Here is a 22,816-nt window from a genome sequence, read left to right as displayed (position 1 = left end):
TCATATATTTGTTCTGGGTGACTACCACTTTGAGAGATTTATTCCTTTAAGTGGCCACTATAATTAGAGAAGAAATAGATTTATTAAGGAAAGAAAGCTCAGTTCTATTTTAATGGAGATAGAAAGAATCTAGCAAGATTAGATGATTCAGTCAGAGTATAGAAACAAGATCTTGGGGTGTGGATAACTTCTCACTAACCCTTTCTAACAGAAAAATGGTTGTTGCAAGTATTCCATTCAATACTCAGTCTCAACACAGCTCATAGATCACATATATCAGTGCAAATGTCCACCTAGAAATGCCAGGTAGAAAACCAGTCAGTCATGGTTATGCCCTTGCCACTCTGAAAATGGCAAGGTACAGGTGCCCTTCACCAGTTCTGATCAGACTGTGATTGTCAGATTATGTAGAATCACATTAAACTGTCTGATAATTATGTGAGACAGGTCTGAAGTGCTAACACAGGGTTTTAGAATACTTAGCTGAATATATCATTCTCTTTTTGAATAAAACACTGTCTACTAGTATCTACTTACACTATTACTCTCTTAGGAGAAATACATACCTGGATGAAAGCCAGGCAGTTTTAGTTTAGCCTGAGATCAGCAGAGCTGATGTTCAAAGGAATGAGTGCAACTACAAAATGCAAAAGCCAGGAACGAGTTAATGTTTTGCCTTTGTAGTCTGCTTGTTTACATTTTGAGCATAGTTCTTAGAAAGCAATGCACATATCAAACTATTTCCCTCACTGTCCCCTTCTCATGTCCTCATGGTCCTGCAGACTCTCACAGGTATTTGTGCATGATGCCAGTTTTAAATGACTGCAGAATTGCCTTTTTGCCTTTTTAATATTTTTTCCCCCCCACAAATTAGGAAGCAAAACCAGACCTATCTTAAATTTCATGGCTTAAATTTTCTAATATTTTAAAAATATGTTTATTCATAGAACATGTGTATGAAAGTTATAAAGACTTTAAAAACAATAGTAGATTATCCAATTACCTGTGTTTAAAAAGCAGGTAAAATAGGTAAAAATGTATGAACTTTTATATGTCTATATACAGTAAGCACTTGATAGAAAAAAGGAAAGATGCTCAGTTTTCCAAGAATTTGACTCAACTATTAACACATCAAATACAAATATATCCTGGTAATAAGCCATTGTCAATTCAGAAAAAAACTTTTATGGGAAAACATTACTTTTCTTACATTTGAAATTTTTTTACGAAGTTAGAAATTACTTTATTTAGAATTTCCAACCTTATGTTTCTTTGGAAAGCTGTACTGCCAGAAATACACATTTTTGTTTCTACTTCCTTGTTATCCTATTTTGACAACAAATATATATATAAAAAAAAAAAAAACCACAAACCAAGAAATTATTTATTTTTGTTTATATTGTTATTTTCATTTATTTTCATTTATATATATTTTTTTTTTTGCAAATTTCCACTGTGGAACATTCTTAAGAAAAATTGCTGGCAGGCAAAGGAATAATAAAAATATACAATATTGTATGTACCTTCATGAAATTTGAAGGAAAAAGAGAAAAAATACAGAATTATAGAAATGAAACAGGAAAAAATGCTCTCAAAGGAGTTTTTTTATAAGCTTTATTATTTTATGTTCTTGTTAAAGGAAGAAGTCTTTTCCAAAAGAAAAGGAAAGAGTGCTTCACCTTCATCCAATCATCTGAGAGTTCCTCACACAATTGTTATTCCTGAATATTTAATAGCTTCCTTGTATTTATATAATTTTGCTACAAGGCATCCCACTTTTAACTACATTGCTTTTGGAAAGATTGTCTTCTTCTCTTTGAATATTCCTCTTTTTAGCTCCTGGTTATTACTCTTCAAGAGGCAGCAAATTGGACACTCTTGCCAACTTTCCCATCCTAAACACGATTTTATCATACCTGTTATATTTTTTTATTTTCTGAATTAAAGAAACTGAATTACTTCTTTAGTAATCCATATTCTTGGCTGTTCTCACCCTGCTCTGAACCCTTCCCAATTCAATGATCTCCTCCATGAGAAGGAGGGAAAAGAAAGAAGATGTGAATCAGGTATATGATTTACCATTGAAGATGTGAATCAGGTATATGATTACTGAGTGATATCATAATATACGTGTTTTTTCCTTCTAATTCCTAATGGTTGATTTGCCTTTTTGACTGTCAGAGTGTGTCAAGTAGATGTTTTTGTAGATTTTTCCATCTTAACCCCAAGACCTCATACTTTAGTGACAGTGGTCAAGTCTGGGACCATATCTTTAGATGGAGAGGTATTGGCATCAGTCCAGATTTATCAAAAGTAAATTGCTATTGTTATTCTTGTTATCATTATTATTATCACAGCAATACAGTATTTATTTGTTCCATAACCCCTTTTATGCCATGACTATCTAATTGCCTTGAAAATTTTTTTGGATGTTCATAGAAAATATCTTTATCTTCCTGTATCTAAATTCTGTTGCTGAATGGAAAGAAGTGTCACACGACTAATTTTACAGTTCTAATAAGAACTAAATCATTCTAGTAAGAAGTGAAAAGGTAAAGGAACCACCACCATGTTTGTGTAGAAGAAAATGTGATACTTCTCCAATAAGATTCAATTGTTTTTACCAAAAATAAATTATATTTAAAATAAGTTATATTTTGTTTTAAAAGATTCTCATCATGTTTATGAAGGCACTGCCTTAAATTTAGACTTTTGGGTAGTCAGTTATACTATCAGATTGTTTTCTATCCTGTATGAAAATTCTGTTTGCTATACTTAAATATGAAATACTTTATTTCTGGTCAATTATTATTCTGTGAGAAACCCTGTATAGGATAATTTGAGATGATTTTTCTGTGTAAAAGTTAAGGAAAGGAAATATGAATCTATACTGGACAGGGTTCCCTAGCAGTAACAAATAGAAGGAACTTAATCATAAAAATGGAAATATATATAAAAACCAAAAAAGTGCAAGCTAGAATCTCTAAGTGTTAGTGACAGCTGCATATAAGTTGTGGGGAGAAGAGTAATGTTAAATAGAAGTAAAGTAAATACAACAAAGTGTATTTAAAATTATAACTGGAGATAATTAAAGGATTTTCTCTAGGTCATCACTCACTGACAATTTCTAGAAAAAAATCATGCATTATTATAGTAACCGTAACATGAGAATTCATTTTTTCCAACTTGACCATATCCAATTATGTTGTGCTTTAAGCATTCAGCTGCTTTCCTTTTTGCTTCACTTAAGACGCAACATCTGGAGGGCCTCCTTAAAAGAAGGTTAGATAATCTACTAATGAACTATTTAATTAGGAATTCACCAGTGGGAAAAGTACTAAAGCTGTTATTTGTCTTTACTCACACTTATTAGCAAGAGAAAAGAAACCACAGCACTAGCTGGAATATTTTTTTTCATATTTGAAAAAAAATGCTTTAAAACAAACCTACTGTACTGTTTCTAGCTGCAGTAGGAGTTAGAAAAGTATTCCACAATGGTATAATTTAAAATAGTATAATAATGCTGTAAAATAGTTTACTTACCTTCTCTCTGATTTTAGATGATTTTGTCATTCCCAAAAAATTAAAAAAACAATAAAAGGCACTGCTTTTAAAACTTATCTTTCTGTACTTTTTATACCAGCATCAGTAGATAAGATATTTTCCTGGCTTTTTATACACCATTGGCAGACATTAAATATGCTTTGACAGTGAACCTGTAGTGCTCTCATCCTGGACTGCTTTAGCATATATTTCAGTCATACTATCAGCAGCCTAGAATGAAATGCTCCTCTGTGCAATGAAGGTATCTCTTTTGGTGAGAATGCTGAATGAGGACCAATGCTGGATGTCTTCTGAGATGACTTCTTCTGTTCAGTTATAACAGGGTTGAGACTCTCTTAACATGTTTCAATTGTGATTTTATAAAGCGGTCAGGATGGAATGATTTTCAGTCATTTTGCTGTGCAGTGGATTTAAAATTGTGTCCCCAGAAAAGTATATCAATAGATTAAAAAGGCAAAGTATTAATCTAATGCACTTTGTCTCTGTACCCATAATTTATAGTATGACCATCACAAAATTATGGCAATTCTCCAGTGAAACAAAGTGTTTATATTTTGTTCTCTATAAAATATTTCATTGACTTATTCTTTCAGTGGAGCAGAATGATTGGCCAAGCAGACTTTTAAATAATTAAACACCATATGAGTGTTAATCTTGATTAGTGTTATACTTTTGATATTAACTTAATTATATGAAGTAAGTATAAACATTTGTTGGAAGAAATAATTTTCCTGGGACATTAAAATGTGCTCCTTGTACAGTGCTGAGTCTCAGGAAGGTCAAGAATGTTTTAATGTGAAAAACCCTCAATTCACTTCAGGTTTTCCTTAACAGCTTATCTGGACAGATGGCAGAAGCAAATCACTCCGTATGGAATAGAAAAATTATTTTTCCCTTTGTCAATCATGGTGAAGAGATTCTGTGTTCACTTGCTTGTTGGTGGGCCTATCTATGAACTGCAAAAACATTTTTTGTGTATTAAGTATCTCAGGTAATCTCAATTATATGTTTTATTTTCAGATCTTTTTTGTTTGCTTGTTTTGGTTTTGTTTTGTTTTAATTTTGTTTTAGTTAAGTAAAAATATCTTATGAGCTTGTTCTCATAAGAACAAAGTAGTAATATGAAGTGAGTTATTAGGTAAAAAAAAAAATCATAGGCTTTAATAAGTTAATCAAGGTTCTAAAAATGAGAAAGTACCTTAGCCAAGGAGTTCCCAACCTTCTGTAATATGACCAACTTCTACACTTGAGTTTTATTATTTTCTTAGAATGGTTTTCAAAAATAAGTCACTCATGTATCTACTGAGTTTCATGGTTTCTTCCCAGCAGCATGAATAATCCCAGGAACAATCCCAGGAACCTGTTATTTTAGAAGAAAGTGGATTTAACTTTTTGCTCTCTCTCTCAACAGTTCTTTGAGGTATTATGGGCAAAATGTAGAGTCTTTATTGTTTTAAGCATTCATATCATCTGAAAAGCAAAACCCCTATGAACACAGTTTGCAGCCTGTTTTCTCTCAGTGACTGAAATCTGTTGGTATATGTGGTTGGATACACGTCAGCGCAATTTAACTTAAATGTTTGACGAGACAGAGGCTGTGTATGTAGAAACAAAAGTTGACTTAAATTTGGAGGTTTGAATAATGCCCTCCCTGCTTGGGCTATATTATTTCTTATGTACTGGAGCATTTTTATTTATGCTTCCACTTTCCAGACTTATGAAGTACAGATTTCAGGGCAAACTTGTTCACTGGTATCTTTCATGTTTAAGCTACCACTCTCAAAAGACATCAAGAAATCCACAGTTCTCATCTTTCAGTTTGCATTCCCAATGAGTATCCAAGAATTTACATCTCTCTCTGTTTGCACAGGCTGCTGTGCCTTCTCAGTGCAGAAGAGCCAAAGTTTAACTGTTATACAGAGGGAGAAAAAAAATAGAACTTTATGATAATTATTGATTTGAACACACAATAAAAGTTAAGAAACAATTTCCAAAAGGTGTAAAAAGGTACTAATAATTTGTATGGAGTAGGAAGCTTGCCAGGAGATATGAAAGCACTTCAGAAAAGATAATTTTATAGTGAAAAAAGGGTTTTTTTATAAGAAGATTTTTGAAAATTTGAAACATAATAATTCATATTTATATGTGAAACTCATTATATCTCTCATAAAATTAAAATATAAATAGGCCGAGTTAAGGAAAAAAATCAGTAAACTGAACTTAAAAATTTTAAAAATTTTTCCTCTCAGGTTCTATAGGTTCAATTGGATGAAATATGAACTGTAGCATATAATTTCCCTTGATATATGGATGCCCAGAAAATGTATAAAAATTACAGTAAAGGATTAGATAACACATGAATAAATATCTTAGGTATAAATAGAGTAAGGACTATAATATATGAGGAGTGAATCATCAAAACATATGAGGAAAGAATCACTGAGAAGTTATTATAAGAATTCCAATCAGTTAATGATCTATGACTTCTTTAAAGAAGTATGTAAGTAAGAAAAGCCAGTTGATGTAGCCATTTGGTTTTTCAAAAGCATTTCTGTTTAGAGTTTCTTCTTTAAAAATTCTTGAACTGACTTGTGAGATAAGAGAAATTCTAACATGGAGAAAAAAATGGTATAAGAAAACTTATGTAAAAATAAATTTTTACCATGGAAGGAGATCAGTGATGAAGACTTACATGGGTCTAGTGGATGGTGTCCCTGCCCTTGGCAGGGGGCTTGGAAATAGCTGATCTTTAAGCTCCCTTCCAACCCAGGCCATTCTATGATTCTATAATATATGTGCTGTTTATCATCCCGGTGAATGATTTAAGAAGTGAGTAATAAGGTCAAAAAATCAAAGGCTTTAATAAGTTAGTCAAGGTTCTAAAAATGAGAGAGATCTGCAAAGTGCTGCAGAGGGACATCATGATGAAGCAAGAGCCACACATCAAACAGTAAATAAAATTTGAGTTAGATGTGTTTGAGGTGATATGTATTAGGGAACACTCCTCATTTTGTTGTTCAATGAAAACTATGCTCAATGCTAGCTGAAAACCAAAACAAAATATGAAATATGATGATGAGTGCTGCTCAAAATAGAAAATGTTATGTTCTGCTTAAATCCTCCATCTGCATCATGAATATTGAATGTAGAATTGGAATCTCAACTTCAAAAGGAGCACAGGATCTGTCCACGTCAAAGCAGGGACAATCACAGATATGGAATGGTTTCCATGCAAGTAAATATCTCATATAGCTGGGACTTTTTGTAAGGGAGATGTCATAGGAGAGGTGTGACACAGGTCTGTATATTCACGGTGGGAAGGCAAGAAGAATACTTTGCACCATCTCTTCTGCTGGAATTATGTTAAAGTCATCAAATCAAGTAAGTCATTGGTAAGTCTCGAACAAAGAAGGCAGCTCTTCATATAATGTGTGGTTTGTTGTGGAGTTCCCTGCCAAAAGGAAGTTTTTGACATTAAAAATTTATCTGAGATAAAAAGTGATTGGAAAAAATAATGAAAGAAAAATTTATAAATATGAAAATACTGTTTCTGGCTCAGAAGTTTGAATTTTCACTGAGAGATGCAGGTCTTCCAGCAGATACAACAGCATGAGATTTTCCTGTTTCTTAACTGTTCCAAGGGCCACTTCTGACAGGTATTGTCAGAGAAAAGATTAGAGGGATCTTTGGTCTGACAAGGTGTTTCTGTCTCAGTTTTTCCACCTGTTTATTTCCTTCCAGACCGAGGCTGCTCAGAAGCCCATGGCTCAAAGGACACTATCCCTCACAGACATCAGAAAAACTGGTGCAATGGCTCAGGTATGAGATTTGCATTTATTCTGTGTTCAAGAGGTTAAGCTGTGTAAACTCTCGCTTGCCATAAGATTCCATGTGTCAGCTGCTTGTTGAGTGAGCCTGATGTTTCTGCTGATTTTACTTTCCATTCACTCTGTTAATGTGAAGAGGAGGAGGTACAGGAAGACTGAGGATGCAACACAAGGTCTGCTTTATGGGGAGCTGATGATCAGGAGACCCACACTGATGAGTGTGAGCAGAGGAATGCTCTCTCTGGAGCTAACTCCCCTTCACATCGCATTGCCAAGACACAAACCAGGAGTGAGCTCACAGCTCCAGCACATGTGGGCAGTCATGAACAGTGAGTTACAGTGCACCTCTTCGGGCTGTCAGCATAATTCTCTATGAGTTTCCTCATCCAGCTTGCCTCTTATCCCTTATTTCACTCATAGTGTTGTAAAAGCAGTAAAGGAAGAAGGGCAAGAATGGTGCATGCTACTGCAAGATACCTGCTATATCTTTCTTTCTCTTCTGCTATAAAAAATCTCAACACAGTCACACAAGAGCTTAAAGCAGTAACAATTTGGAAATGAAGACAAATTCCTATTGTAGTACCTTAAGAGAGAAATGTAAGAGAGAGACCACAACCAGAGCAATTTCCTGCACTGACTAATGTGAAATAAAATATAATGGGCATGTTTGGAGATGCATCAGTTCACAGAAAATATAAACAGAAGCAAAAAAAACAAAGGGAGACAAAGACAGGTGAGATAGCTGCCAGTTTAATGTGCAGCTTACTGGGGAAATATCCTGGCTGAAGGTGAGGAAGGAAGAATTGTTCAAATGAAAGATTTTATAGTATCTTCATGCACTATCTCAGCTGCCTGGAGCAAGAGCCCTCCAGGGCACTGTCAATTTCTAAAGGGACCTTTTTGGAAATCTTATTTCAAAAGTTTAAAAAAAAAGCTTCTTGATGAGTCCAAATCAGGTAAAACATGATACGGAAGGAAGAAGACATGCCGGTCCCTAAGGACAGAAATGAATGGGAAGTGTATTGAAATGATTTTTTGTCAAGGAAGACACAAATAGGAAAAGATAAGAGTTATTATTTACTTTCTTAGACATCCAATAGGATTCCAAAAGGTGGCAGAAAGCCAAGTTGTAGATCATTGTCCAGCTATGATCTCTGTCATGCTAAGTAACTTTGATACAGCAGTAATCACTTGATATACTAACTCTGACGAAACCCTATTTTTGAGCAGCTAAAGATTAATACATCTCGTCTGACTTGGGTATACTCAAGACATAAGTAGTTCTCTCTTTATTAGGCCAGACATAAGTTACATAGCCAGAGGGGATATCACATTGGAAAAAGAAGCATGATTGGTTTCTCTGGTGGCTATTCAGATCTTATCTGGAAATGAAAAGTAAGAGATGAGACTGGAGAAGATAGGAAAAACTGTCAAAGTTGTTTGGTTGTCTTGTGGGTTGTGAGTTCTTTTTAGATGCATATCTGTTTTGCACTCTAAACAGATTATTTTGGGTAGAAGTCCAGGAGGTACCTTTTTTAAGTGTTTATAATATGTAAAAAAAATTGAATAAAATATGTCTAGATTTTTTAGAGTTTCTTCCCCCAATATAAAAAACGTTTAGAAAATAAGGGCTGGGATCTGAAAGAGGCAGAAAATGTGAGTGATGGCAGGCAACCTGAAGAATATTTAAATAATGGTGTGTTCTGGAAGGAGGGTGGTTCGTGCTTAATATTAAAATCCAATAATTTTGTAGCAAGAAAAAATGTCTAATACATTTCTTAACCTGAAATACAATGGTATTGCATAACTGACATCTTCAGGATTCATATGAGTCAATCTCTTTTTTGCATTACCTTCGTATTTAACTTCCTTTTAGAGCTTTGATGATAATATCAGTTTGCTAGATATAAAAAAAACCAAAAATAGATCCTTTCATCAAACTGTTAAAACCTAGGTTAGTTGGTGTTCAATTGTGATAGAAGTCCACCCACATAGTAAGATCACATCTTGGCAGACAGATCTGATTTTTTCTTTCTAAAGAATCCATGTTAGATTTATTTGAAAATTCTATTTTCATTAAATGAATTCTCTCCAACTTCCTGGTAACTTCATAATATATCAGTTTGTAAGCATCTCTCCAATTCATCTTTTACTGTTGTTTTTGAATGATAGTTTCTTTCTTGATGTGAAAGTTGATGAGCCGGTGGTATTCCTTGACCCTTTTGTTTGTTAGAGGAGAGCCCTGAGTACAGGATCACAAAGGAAGGGAGGGAGCTGGGAAGCCAGTTGCAGACAGTTGCTTCCTATCATTTCAGATCACCTAGGTGTGGACTAGCTCCAGCAGGAAGACGTGCAATCACATTAGCATAGCACTGTGCCTTGAAGGCATGATCCCTGCTGGATTGAAGTACCTGCTCTGTCTGAAGATATTTGGCTCCTTTTGTCTTGCAGTTCTCCAAGCCTCTCTGAGGTAGAAGGCCTGCAGGAAAGGAGAATGAAGTGGTCACACTGGCTGAAGAGAACTTTTGCTCTTGTCAGAAGCCTAGGATTGTACCCCAAGAACTTTGGATGCCATCATCACCAACTAAAATGCATGGGCAGCTTTGAACGTTGAAGCAAAATCTTCCTCACTTTTTCTACCCCATAAATCTCAGGCAAAATCACCTAATCTCTATGCTTTGATTTCTGAAATCTCTAATAAATCTTGCTGTTAATGCTTGTAATGCTGAACCTAAAACAACAATACTCCCTTATAGCATTGATCTTAAAGATTAATATAAACTGCTTACTGGCTGCTTACTATGTTGATTTTGTTAAGCTTGGGAAGATGAAAACAGTATGATCACAAATATGTTAATTTGAATGTAACTGTGTAGTATCTCAGAATTTATTTGCTGTCTCTGACAGAAAAAAAGTATAACGCTCCTACAATCCAGTAAAATTCCAAAATAATAAAATAATTTTTTAAAGAGAAAAAGAGAAAACAGGAGTACTGAGAAAGCACAATCTGAAAAGTGAAACCCTTTAGTCAAATTTGCAATCAAAATCTTTAGTATGTGCCTTTTCATTAATGAAATCTGCACTGATGTGTTCATATGCTGGTGAGCTGAAAACATTTTATGGTATCCAAACAGAAAAGGCCTCTTAAAATGGGCATCCTGCACTGTCTACAACAACCACCTCACATCTCTGTCCAGAGAAAGTAAGGTCCATTGTTTAGTGTGGATAACCACAAAACCAGCCCATTTCGAAGGACCAGTTTGTTAATTTCCTTAATCTCGTTTTTGCATCTCAGAAAATTATTTTCTAAGAATATAGTCAGGAAAATATTTATTTATTTATTTATTTATTTAAAGACGTTTGGCAGCAACTAAAAATCTTAATTCCTTAACAATGGAACTGTATATCCATTCAATAATTTACATTGTTATTTATGATAATATCAGTAAAAGATGGTATTTAAATTTCAAACAATTAATTTCTTTTCCAGTCTCTTTGCTTTGCAGTGGAAGTGATTTCCACAGAACTCCCAACAGTCTGGCAGTGAGTGTCCTGCAATATTTTTTTATCTCTGTATGTGAATATTGCACTGGCTTTAATTCATCTACTAACATTTTAAGCATAGTTGTTAAGTTCCTATTATTCTTGATAAACAGAAGCATTAAATATTTCAGGTGATGCAGTGATTATTGCTTACAATATTTTACCATGATTTAAAAGTTTTTCTTAACTCAAAATAAATATTTACTATCACCAGTCATAAAAGATTTAAAAAAATTGTCTAAGCTATTAAAATTTTCTGAGAGAACTGTTTCTCTGTAGGTATTAAATGTCCCTTTGGTGAAATTGGACTCCACACTACCTTGTGCCTTTACCTGGTGGTGAGTTGTTTCTCCTTGTACATTTCTTCTCACAGAGATAAGTAGTTTGGGATTTAGCATCATGAAGGACAAACAGCTGCTTTATAACAAGTTCAAACTGTTCTAATCATTGACAGGAACACTGTTACTGCGGTTCCTGGACAGTGTTTCTCAGCATCAAGCGAGACATGGCTAGATCAATGTATTCCCATTTCAGAATATGTGCACCTGTTTAGACCTGCCTTTTCCCAAAGAAACTTTGTCTTAAAATGCTAGGGGCTCTGCAAGGTGGAGGTAACTGTTTATAGGAGGAATTTTATGGCTTTTCACCCACACCCACACCGACCTCCTTTCAGCTACTGCTCTGCCAGATGCATTTAATTATTGCCATAAACTGTAAACACTACTGCATGACCATTTCCCCTTTAGCAAGATTGTGTGTGTGAAAAAAGTAAACAGATTGTATAACAAAGTGTTCTCTAGCTGTCAGCAAGGGCTTTGAAAATAAAACACTTCCCTCCCGACTCACAATTGGCTGACAGTCGGCACATAATGAATAATAGCTCCTGGGGACCAGCAGAAAGATGTGTGGGAAAACTTTAATTAAAAGCTTGTCAGTACAATTTTACCTGGGTGACATCACCTGACTGAAATCCTGCTGCCGGGCTTTGTTGTCTATAGGATCGCAGGTAGCGCACTTGTTTTGCTGACAGCAAACAATTCAAAAAGTACTTCAAAACACTGGGGGGAAGACGCTATGCTGCCAGTAAAATATAATCTATTTGTGGTGTTCTAATTTTCTAATTAGCAGCTGTAGAAGGCTCTTCACCATTGTGGGAGGAGGGTGACAAACAGGTTTTTGTAGCTCGTTATCTATGATGCCCTCTTGATTATGCATTTTCTTGACATTCCATTCCAGAAAATTGTGTTCCAAAATCAAATACATTTCCAAACATAGACAGCTGGGCTTGAGCCAGAAGTGCAGACCTGGCATCAAATTCCCAGCTCGAAACTCGCTTATATATATTAAATCAGAGCACCAATCCAAACAGACTAGAAGTTCACAGCAGAGGACTTTCAGGCTGTGCAAAATCCCTGAGGAATGGGAACTTCACGATGGCCCAACATAATAAATCATGTAGTCCAAGGGAAGAATCACAGGTAGTGGGCTTGATTCTGCCCATCTCAGGCTGCTGGTAGCAATGAGGTGGGATGTGTGCTTTTGTATACTTGCTAATGTAAAATGGCAATGGGAATTTGAAAGCCCAAACTTGGCCCTAAAGTTGCAATTAGTAATATTCATGGAAAGAAACTTTCATCTAACACTGCTGAAATCGTTAATGCTAGTAAAGTTTGGCTGTTTTACAAGTAATTTGTAGTAATGGAGAGTAGTTTCTCATAACTTAATGCTAATTAATTCAGTTACATCATGATCTAGCTCAAGTCCTGAGTTGACTTTAATGGGAATAGGCTGGATCTGATCCAAAAGCCACTGAGGCCAAAGGGAGGCCCTTCCACTGATTTTGAGAGCAGTTGGTTTGGGTGTGTAGATGGATGGAATTTACTTACCTGACAGAGGAAAGACTCTCACTGAATTGTGCGCTTGCCTTCTTATGAACATTCTCTCAATTTCCTTAATTTTATGCAATTATGATTTGCCAAATGTTGAGGAAAGTATTATTTCTAATTAGTGGCGAACAAAAGTAAACAGGAGCTTTATTTTCTCATTACATGCTAAAATTAAATGTTATTCTTGGGCATGTATATGTGAGTAACAGCACAAAACAACTCCCATATAAGACTGAAGAGAAGGCTTCTACAATCAAACATTTCTGGTACAAACTTTCTGTATCAAACACAGTCTGAAGATTGATCAAAATTATGGTTTTTGGTAGAAGAGGCTCAAGTTAGGCAAGTGGGAAGGAAAACTGGAGCAATTAGCTAAGAATTTTCATTTTTCCTTTGCTTCCCTGTGTAATAACACCTAATCTTTAGTAAGAGATATGCCCATCTGGATAGTGAAAGAGCAGTTACTTTCATATTCCAAAAGACTAAGAAGTGCAATGCTGAAATATAAAATAATAGTAATTTTCTCATCAAAATATCCATCACTTACTTGGTGACAAAAAAAAATCTTTCTAAATTTCAGTTATTAATGCATGATAGTGTATTTATCCAGAGCTAGATTCATCAAGACACCTCAAGAAGGAATTTTGCAGTAACTGAGCATTAGGACTTTCAAGAGAGGCCTGGACTTGAAGTGCTGTGCATGAGTCAGAAGTTTCTGATTAGGCTAAATGATAGTTGGCATTTCGAGAAATGTCCCCAAAGTCCCCTTCTAGGTGGGACTAAAATCTGTGTGGCCAGGCAGTACCCTAGAAGTCAGGTCACTGAACATTCATTGGCACCACAGCATTTCCCCTGTAATTCTTCTGTCATGTGTAAATGAATGAGTGAATGTGTAAGGAACAGTGTTTGGGGAATGAGGAGAAGGAAAGACACAGGGCAGATCAGGCATTCCTGCAAGGAGAGAGACACTATAGCTTTATGTATTTGATAGAGCAAGATGAAATAGATGTAACTCACTGTTCAAATCCTGAACAGCGGAGCCTTTTCCTGCTTCAGACCCTATTTTATTGTGACATAGAAAGTGAACAAAAGGTGAAAAAATTCAAACAGTAGTGAAAATAAAAGTGCATTGCACCCAGACCCTTATTCCATGAAACATTCTCTCTCAGAAAATCCTGCGTGCAAAAGCATAACCCAAACCTAGTTTCCTATGAACTGAGAAGATAGAAAGAAGTGCACTTGTTTCACTTTTAGAGTGGCAAAATCCCATTCATGCAGTTTAGGTTTTTGTCAAATATGCCTGTGCCATATGTTGAAAAGGATGAAATTTTAGGCAGGATTCACGGCCATTTATCTCATAATCCTCCTTGCCTTCTTTAGTACTTTTTGCTTGACTCATCTGAGGAAGCCATGGGTTTTTGGAATTAGCTGAAATGATAAACAGAATTTTCTCACAGTGCAAAATTAAGTATTTCAGGTGGAGGCTCTTTCATTCATCTCTGTTTATTCTGATTACCAGAATGTTGTTATTGTGTCGTTCTTGCCAGCCATTTATTCTTACGTCAGCATTCAAGAACTCAAGCTTCAGAAAAAGTGACCTTTGCTGTTTAACAGCAGTAAATTTGAGGATCAGGATAGAGAAATTTGGCAGGCATGGAGAGCAAGAAAAGTATATCAGTTGTGTCATGAAACTTAGTTTTATGATTTCTTTCCAGTTCCTGTAGTCAAGAATTGTCTTCACACACTCCATGATAACTGTGATTATTCTCAGCAGGATTCATGGGGAATGTAGTGGATATTCCTTTTCCTTCAAGCAGTCTCCCTTCGTGGACAGATATATTAGTGATACAGTACAGGGATGGTTGCAGTGTTCCTTGTGCATATAAATCTAATGTGATACACCACTGTTTTGCATAGATGTAGTGATGCAAGTGAACTCTCTGCTGTTGCTTTTAGTAAGTAAATTCAGGGTCAGGTAAACCACTAGGCCAGGTATGAGAAGAGAGGGTTTCAGTTACTGGTGCTGGCTGCTTCTGTGATCTTGAACAAGTAATTTATGGACTGATTCATTAAACTGTAAAGTGATAAGGATTAGATGCCTACATTTTAGGGTATTAGCAACATTTTGATAGGTAAGTGAAAAGGTTTTTATAGCTCTTGTATTTTTTTCTGATTTTTGTGTTTTGTTTTGGTTGGTTGGTTGGTTTTGTTCATTGGGTGGGTTTTTTGGGAGGGGCGGGGAGTTTTTTGGCATGTAGGGTGGTTCAGGAACAGAAACAACCACATGTCAAAGAGGCCATTTGGATTTTTAAGCTTGGCAACAAGAAAAGGTTGCATTGAGTACAGGCAGCCCGTTTGAAATTCCCACAACAGCATGGAGGAAAGAGCCTTTGTCTTCTAGATTTTTGAGCTCATAATTCTCATCCAAAAGAAAGTGGGTTTACTAAGTTAAAATATACAGTCATCAATACAATATTAAAACTGTCTCTTCCCTATTTTTTTAGCTGTTGGTTTATAACCCTTATTATGCTTTCTTTATGTAATGTAGAGACTTTTTTCTCAATCCTATATCTTCCATGATGCCAGGGAAAAAGAGCATGTCCAGCCTGACTGCCTGTAAGCTTAAGTATGCAAGAAGCAGGATGCTTCTTCGGCATCTGAAAGACACAAGTTTGGAGTCCTCTGAAGTGGCAAACCCTGCTTTACATGTTGTGGGTGACCATTACTGTGGAAAACAAAGTAGCAGTACCATGTTTTTCACAGGAAATGGTTTATGTCTTTCTCTTTGGGGAGGCAGTAGCAATGGCTGCTGTGTGTTGAGTGTGATGGTTCAAGAACAGATGCTCCAAGTAACCAACAGGATCAGGCACATCAAGGGCAGCTGAGACTACTCAAGGAACCTCAGCAGTGACCAGCCTCATATCAGAGGGATCATACTTCTACAGATGGATTGAATAACTAGGTAGCTATGTAACTATGTAACTTACAGCCTTCCAGGTCATCCACTACAATCAAAAGTGGTCTTAATGACAGCTGAGAAGTCTTCAGGTGGAAGCAAATTTATCCACAGATGAAGACATAACAGCTCCTTGCCTTAGTCCTTCTTTATGTACCTCAACCTTTCCAACTGTTTTTTCTTTCTTTTTTGATCTATTTGTAGGAAGGCTGTGAATTTCTTGTCAATGAGAACAAATATACTCCAGATATTTCTCCAATCACAATTTATGAGCCTACTTGTGTAGGTGGGAAGTATGTCTTTCTGTTGACATTTAGTTATGCCTTGAAGGAGAGTTTCAGAGTTCTTAAAACCATGCCAGTTATACAAGTTAGCAGATGATAGTTGTTTTCATCACCATGGGGTTGTTACAGAAGCTAGTAAGAAAAGCATAAGCAGACAGTTTTATTTATTATTTACATATTATCAAAGTGAAGGAAGCCTCTTTTAATTTAAGAGAGCTATGAAAAAACCTATAGAATACCAGCTTTGCTTTTGGTATTTGATGAACTGCAATCTTTGATTGTACTTGATGATAAATTAGGTGGCTGATCTCAGTGTTCAGTCTGATTTACAAGAGATTCTTTTGAAGTGATAAATGCCTATCAGCCTGCAGTCTTACACTGCAGAACAGAAGGATCTGAGCATACTTGACCAAACAGCACCATGTTTTGTTTCTAGTAGATAATTCAAGTGATGCAATATAGAGACATTTTAAATCAGTTGCAAGTAGCAAAACCACTGTGTTGGTACTTTATTTTAAGACTGACAAGTCTGAAAACAGAAGTTAACAGAAAGTCACAAGTCATTCTTGTGACAAGTGCGTGAAATCTAAAGAACAGATTCCATATGGTGTCATATTTCAAGTTGTATGTCAATGACTTCATCAGAATGTTATACCCTTCCAGTAGGAGAAATGATACCTTTGAAAACATGTGTGGCTGCATGTAAAAAGTAAGCTCTCCCTGTCTTCACAGAGAGCCAAGACAGTTTCTGCTGAACAGGCAGACAGAAGAGAAAGAACAGATGTAATTATCAATCATACACTGTCATTAGCCCAGCTCTCAGGATCTGCTGAAGATCAGAGTACATACTGGTCAGTTACTGGTGCAGATTGTAGCTGTCTTCATTATAGATTTCTTGTCTGGTGGTTATACTCCAACATAGTGAAGGCAGGATTAATCTAAATGTCTGACAGTTTGAGCCTGAGGGTGGTTGCCAAGTCCATATGCACTTGTTTCCAGTTGGACATCCTCTGCCAGTGGCACAAGTGAGCTGGTCTGATCCACACAAATTACATGCACCAGTGTAACCCCTAATCCACATCCTGTCCAAATATGTCTGGCTCCTCTTTGTCATAGTGGACAGTGTACAGTTCAGATCTCCTTCAAAGTTCAAATCCACTCTTTCTGCCATCAGCAATGGTCACCTACAGTGTGGAAATGAGCCTTCATACCAGTCTTCAAAGGAATCCAAATCTCCAAGTTCCCAAAGAAGTTTCCTTACACTGAATTACACGCAACAAATATTTAGTTCATTGTTTCCCCCACCCAAACTATTTCCAGCATAGAAAAATATTTGCCTCTATGCTCAAACACTACAATTATTCCAGCTGGTAGATGGGGTCCGCCGCTTGTGACCCAGAGAGCCACAACCACCCCCAAAACACGTCTTGCTAAAGACAGCTCCTTGGGGGGTCAGGCGCTCCTCAGCTGGCAGAGGGGCTTCTCAGCTGGCGGGCAGAGCAGTGATTTTTCAGCTCAGTGATTTCAGCTCTCAGTGATTTCAGGTCAGTGCTCTCAGCTCCTGCCCTTGTGAGTTGCCCCTCTTTTAGCCGGCCGTGGCGAGAGAGAGAGAGGCTTTGTGTGGAATTTCCGCAGGTGGTACTTTATTGCAAAGGTACTAGTGAAAGGGTCCAGGGACAAGGAACTTTTGCCGACCAGAGGAAACTCAGGAGTTTTTATAGGACACCAGGGTGGGAGGAAAAGGGTACAGAACCAATCAATTGTAACATACAATGTTGTGGATAATTATATATTGCTGAAGATAAAGATGTACCTAAAAAATGAGGCTCGTTACATTTTTCTGCAGAAGCAGAAAAAACTAATGTTGGTATTTCAAGATGTGCTTAAGTTAAGCATTTCTATTTATTTCCATTCTGGCTGGCAGTGAGAGAAGCTGCTAATTAGGACTATTGAGACTAATTAGATTACTGAGCTCTTTAAATGTGTATTAACAAATATGAAGATATTAATCATTAAGCATGCATTAATGAAACTGAATTTTATTGTCTGTATTTGAAAATTCAGTCTAGAATCCCTTGCTTGAACTCACCTTGCCTCTCTGTTTCTGTTTTTTGAATTCAGGTGATTTCTTGTAGACATTGTAGAATATATTCCTGAATATATTCCTGAAAATATTCCTGATTTTTTTTTTTCCATTTAGCTTTATTCCAGTTGTGAGCAGCATTTTGCAGAACCATAGAGTATGCTGAGTTGGAAGGTACCCAGAAGGAGCCTCAAGTCCAACTCCTGGCCCTGCACAGGACGCCCCAAGGGTCACACCACGTGCCTGGGAGCGTAATCCAAAGTATAAGCCAAACTCCTGGCTGTTTGTACATCACAAAAGGAAGCAAATCTGTCTAACTTCAGTTCCTTCAAGGAAACTTCAAAGGAACAAGCAAACAGATCCAAAAAGCTGCACCTATGTCCCGAGATTTGTGGACCAATAGAAAGAACAAATTATTACCTAAGGCAATGGACGATTCTCTAAGATTAAAAAAAGTAATAGGGGAAGCATTTGTTTAAAGTTCCTCAACTTGAATGACTTTGTGATGTCCTTGGAGGAAACCCTTAGTAACATCTGAGAACATTATTAAGTTTTAGTGGTCTGTGGATGAAACACTTTGTGAAACTTTGCACTGGCATTTCAGAAAAAAATACTTCATCTTGGGCTTTGTTCTTTTTGTTCCCAGAAATAAATGTGAGGTCTAAATGTTCTAACAAGTACATGGATGCTATTTCTCTTTGGAACTGTGAATGGACCTGTTGCTAGATTGTCTTTTTCAAGTTTATACTATCTGCTAAAGTCTGTGAAGGGTAACCAGCATAAAACAATATGCAAGTAACTAGTGAAAAAATATCCATTGCATATCAAAATGCCACTTTCTTTAGGGTGGGCTGATAGGTCAAAAGGGCCTGGATGATTATAAAGAGCTCTGAATTCTCCTTTAGAAAAAAAAAAAAGAGAGAATCTATTTGACAGTCCTTGAATTCAAAGCTTTAGGAACCAAAAAGGAGAAAAAAAGATTTCAAACATATTCCTATGAGATCATGCATAAGCTACTGTCAGACTTGCACAGATGGTTAAAATATTTGCACAACAAAAAAGAATCTGTAATAGCTCTGCTTAACTAGAGAACCTCTTCTATGTTAGAAATAAGCAGTAAGGTGAGCTACTTATATAGTTTACTAACCAGAACAAACATACTGCCAAAGGCCTAAGTCTTATCTTGAGAGTTCTGCTTGAAGTTTGTGAGCCTCTGACTTTCTTCTTTAACCTCAAGAATAGTTTCAAAGTTTAAATCCTGATAAAATTGAGTGGTGAACACTGGTTCTTCTTAGAACACAATTCTTCCAGGGTACTGCTTTACAACATAAACATATAATAGTTCCAGGGCACTCTTTATGACTGAAACTAACAAAGATATCTAATGCAAATGAATTAGACAAGGCTCTTCATTTTATTTTAAATTTGCCTGACTTGCTCCATGGCATTCATTTCAGTGGTTTCTAAACCACAGCCTGAGAAGCCTCTTAAACTTACATAGGATTCTGTTCTGTTAAAGTTTTTAATCCTCATGTATCAAATAGACAAATGCTCAATACCAAAAGGTACCATGCACTGAATAGGGTAAATATTGGCTCTGAGGAATCTATGTTTTATTGCTGAATATTAATTTCAATATATAAAGTTATATATAAATATATATGTATAATTTTATATATGCATAAATAACCACATATAGTATAGATATAATTATATATAGTAAACACTGAGTTAATATTGGTATGAATCATTGTTTGCTTTTAAGAGAAGCTGCCTATGAATATCTGGGAATATATAAATATCAAGGCATAGTAAAACAAAAGCAAGGAAAATATGTAATCATAACTGTTTTCTCTACACTCTTTTTAGTTTTCTACTTTTCAGGTGTGAAATAGCTGCTGTTGAAAAATGCTTCAATACCACAATGCTTTGTTCAGAAGACATCCAGAGTCTCATATGAAGTTTTACAATTGCAGAAGAGAATTATTTACGAGTTAACTTCTTGAAGGTGCAAATGCAGTCTGTCATGTGGAAAAGTAGTTCCGGCCCACCATGTCCTGGTGTCACAGGTCCCACCCAGCAACAAAATCTGACTTCTTGGTTTGGAAAGACTCAATGTATTCCCTCGATTGTGCTGAAAACTCTTCTTTCAGTCACTCCTGATACTTGTCTCTTTGTGCTTTTCATATCATAGTTCTTACTTTACACCCTTGCTGCAGATTTCCTATTTGCTGTATTTTTCCCCTTATTACCAGTTTCACCTGTTGCTCCAAAAGCAGCACCCAACTGTGTGTGTTTGTTGAGACTATGGAAAGGAAGCACAAGCTCCCCTGAGATTCGAGATGTGAAGTCAGGACAAATCACAGGTGGGCCTATTCCCCAAATAGCTTCAGCTTTTCTGAAGATTCAGGGTATATGACAAAATAACAAAAATCAAACTTAGGGTCCTTCCCAGCCCCCAGCCCCATATGCTAATGTACTTGGGGAGAACCACAGTGTACAAAGGAAATATCTTCTATTTTCTAGTTATACTGCTAGGATGTATTTTTTCCACCATTTAAAAAAATACATTCTCTCTCATTTGTACATCATTATTTGGTCAGAACTGACAGGTTTTAAATGAAACTTATTTTAATTTAAAAATCTTTTATTTAAAATCTTGTCTTCTTTTCTCTGAGAGAAGAGAGAGGCAATGATTTGTTCAAATGATTTAATAAAAAAATTATCTTTGTCTTTCCCAACAGAAAAAGCCAAACCAAACCAACCAACCAACCAACCAAACATCACAACAAAAAAACAAACAAACAAACACAAAAAAACCCCCAACAAAACAAAAAAACTACAAAAAACCAAACCAAACCAAAAAAACCCACCAAAAAACCAAAAACAGAGAAAAGTGTTGTTGGGTTTTTCTTCTCCTTTTTTTTTTTTTCAGGTTCCTTTCAGAAAAAATATATTTTATGACCACGATTTCTCCTTACTTTAGGCTGGAATGTTTACAGTGCAGAGGTCCAGCAGTTTGAATATCTGAATATAAGAGAAATCAACAACCAAATTAAAATTTGTGGAAAAAGTTCAAAAATTCTCCTACTATTTAAAAACATTTCCATAAGCATGTTCGTATTTAAAAAATATTTATTTTTATTTAATTTCTTAGGATACTCATCAGGGGATGGTTAAATCCAAGATTATTAGTAGGGAAAGTTCTGGAGTTCAATCAGTTCTATTTGTCTGAATGGATTTTAAAGTGATCTTTCCCGAGACCTTTCAGAGCTCTTAGCTATGATTCCATATGAAGAAACATCATTGAACTTTTACTTGTTCCTCCTTCTCCAAGGCAGAGGTTTTCCATATCTGTACAAGACAGTTAACACACATCAGGAAAGCACAATGTTTATAGCAGGTTTTAGTAAGTAGTAGTAGCAAGAGCAAATACCAGAGATTTTTAAGTTTATCTACATTTTGTGCACTTAATCAAGTGGATCTCCTCAATGGGATGTATGAATGAATTATTGGTGGAATTCAGTTGCTCTGTACAAGAGGATGGCTTCCAGGACATTTTCTGGGATAGAAGCGTTCTCCTATCCTATGATTGGATTTTCAGTGGAATCAAGTCAAGGAAAGCTGTCTCAGCCAGGAATCTCTTGAATACACTGAAGAAATTTTGAGCACTAGAATCCCTTTGTGTGCTTTTCTCATCTGACATAGTGGCGAGACTGTAGTTTAATGTGTCTGCTGTTACTCAGGCGAACTATATCCTGTAACAAATTTTGCAGAAAAAAAGGGAAACAAAAAGTTTTACCCAGAATTAACTGACTATATCAGTCCATTTTTCATTCTTGCGGTCAGAATATAATCTATTTATTTAGAAAAATCAGCAATTGCTGCTATAATTTCAATTTATCAGACTAAGCTAATTTTAAACAGACTGTATGTAAACTGCTGATGTTCTGCTCATCATGAATTGGGTATTTGTTTAAAAAAGTGTCTTATAGATTGCGAAATGTGTGCTAAATCTGTGGGACTGAGAAAATTCAATATCCACCTTTGTACATGTGAAAATGCATTGCAGTAATTTATTGAGACCAAGGAAATTATCCTCAGCAAGAAAGAGTGATTGCTATTTAAAATGAGAATAAACCCAAGAATTCAGAACAGGTTTCAATTGTATAATTTATTTTGTCTGTGGAAAGATCTACTATTTGAAAAGAAGTTTCATTTACTTCATTTGCTTGATTGCTTTTGTGAAGTCTCGTAAGGCAGTTCCCAGTGATACCTATGGCAATACTGAGCAATATCTCCTTAGAACTTTATCATAATGTATGCAATCCAGCTCTTCTGGCATATATTTCACATGTGTAATTTCTTCTAGAAAAACATCTTATGGTGGATTGAAGAATGGGTTAAAATTAAAATTAACCCAGTAATGTACAAATATAAAAGATTAGGTTGGTTTTACACTCCTGCATGAATTATTGTATGTCATTCCCACTGAGTTCTCAAAAACTTTCTTTTCTAAGGAAAGAAAAGAAAAAAAAAAAAAGGAAAAAGATAGATAGTTGAAAATAGATAATTGTACTTCAAATCTGGTCTCCATTTAAGCAAGATGTGAAATACTCTATGATACTTTTGCACCTAAGGTTAGATTTTCTCCCTTTTCAATATTTCTTCCC

This window comes from Sylvia atricapilla, chromosome 1 (genome assembly GCF_009819655.1).
Source record: "Sylvia atricapilla isolate bSylAtr1 chromosome 1, bSylAtr1.pri, whole genome shotgun sequence".
In the NCBI taxonomy this organism is placed as follows: Eukaryota; Metazoa; Chordata; class Aves; order Passeriformes; family Sylviidae; genus Sylvia; species Sylvia atricapilla.
Note: the sequence above shows the minus strand (reverse complement) of the source record.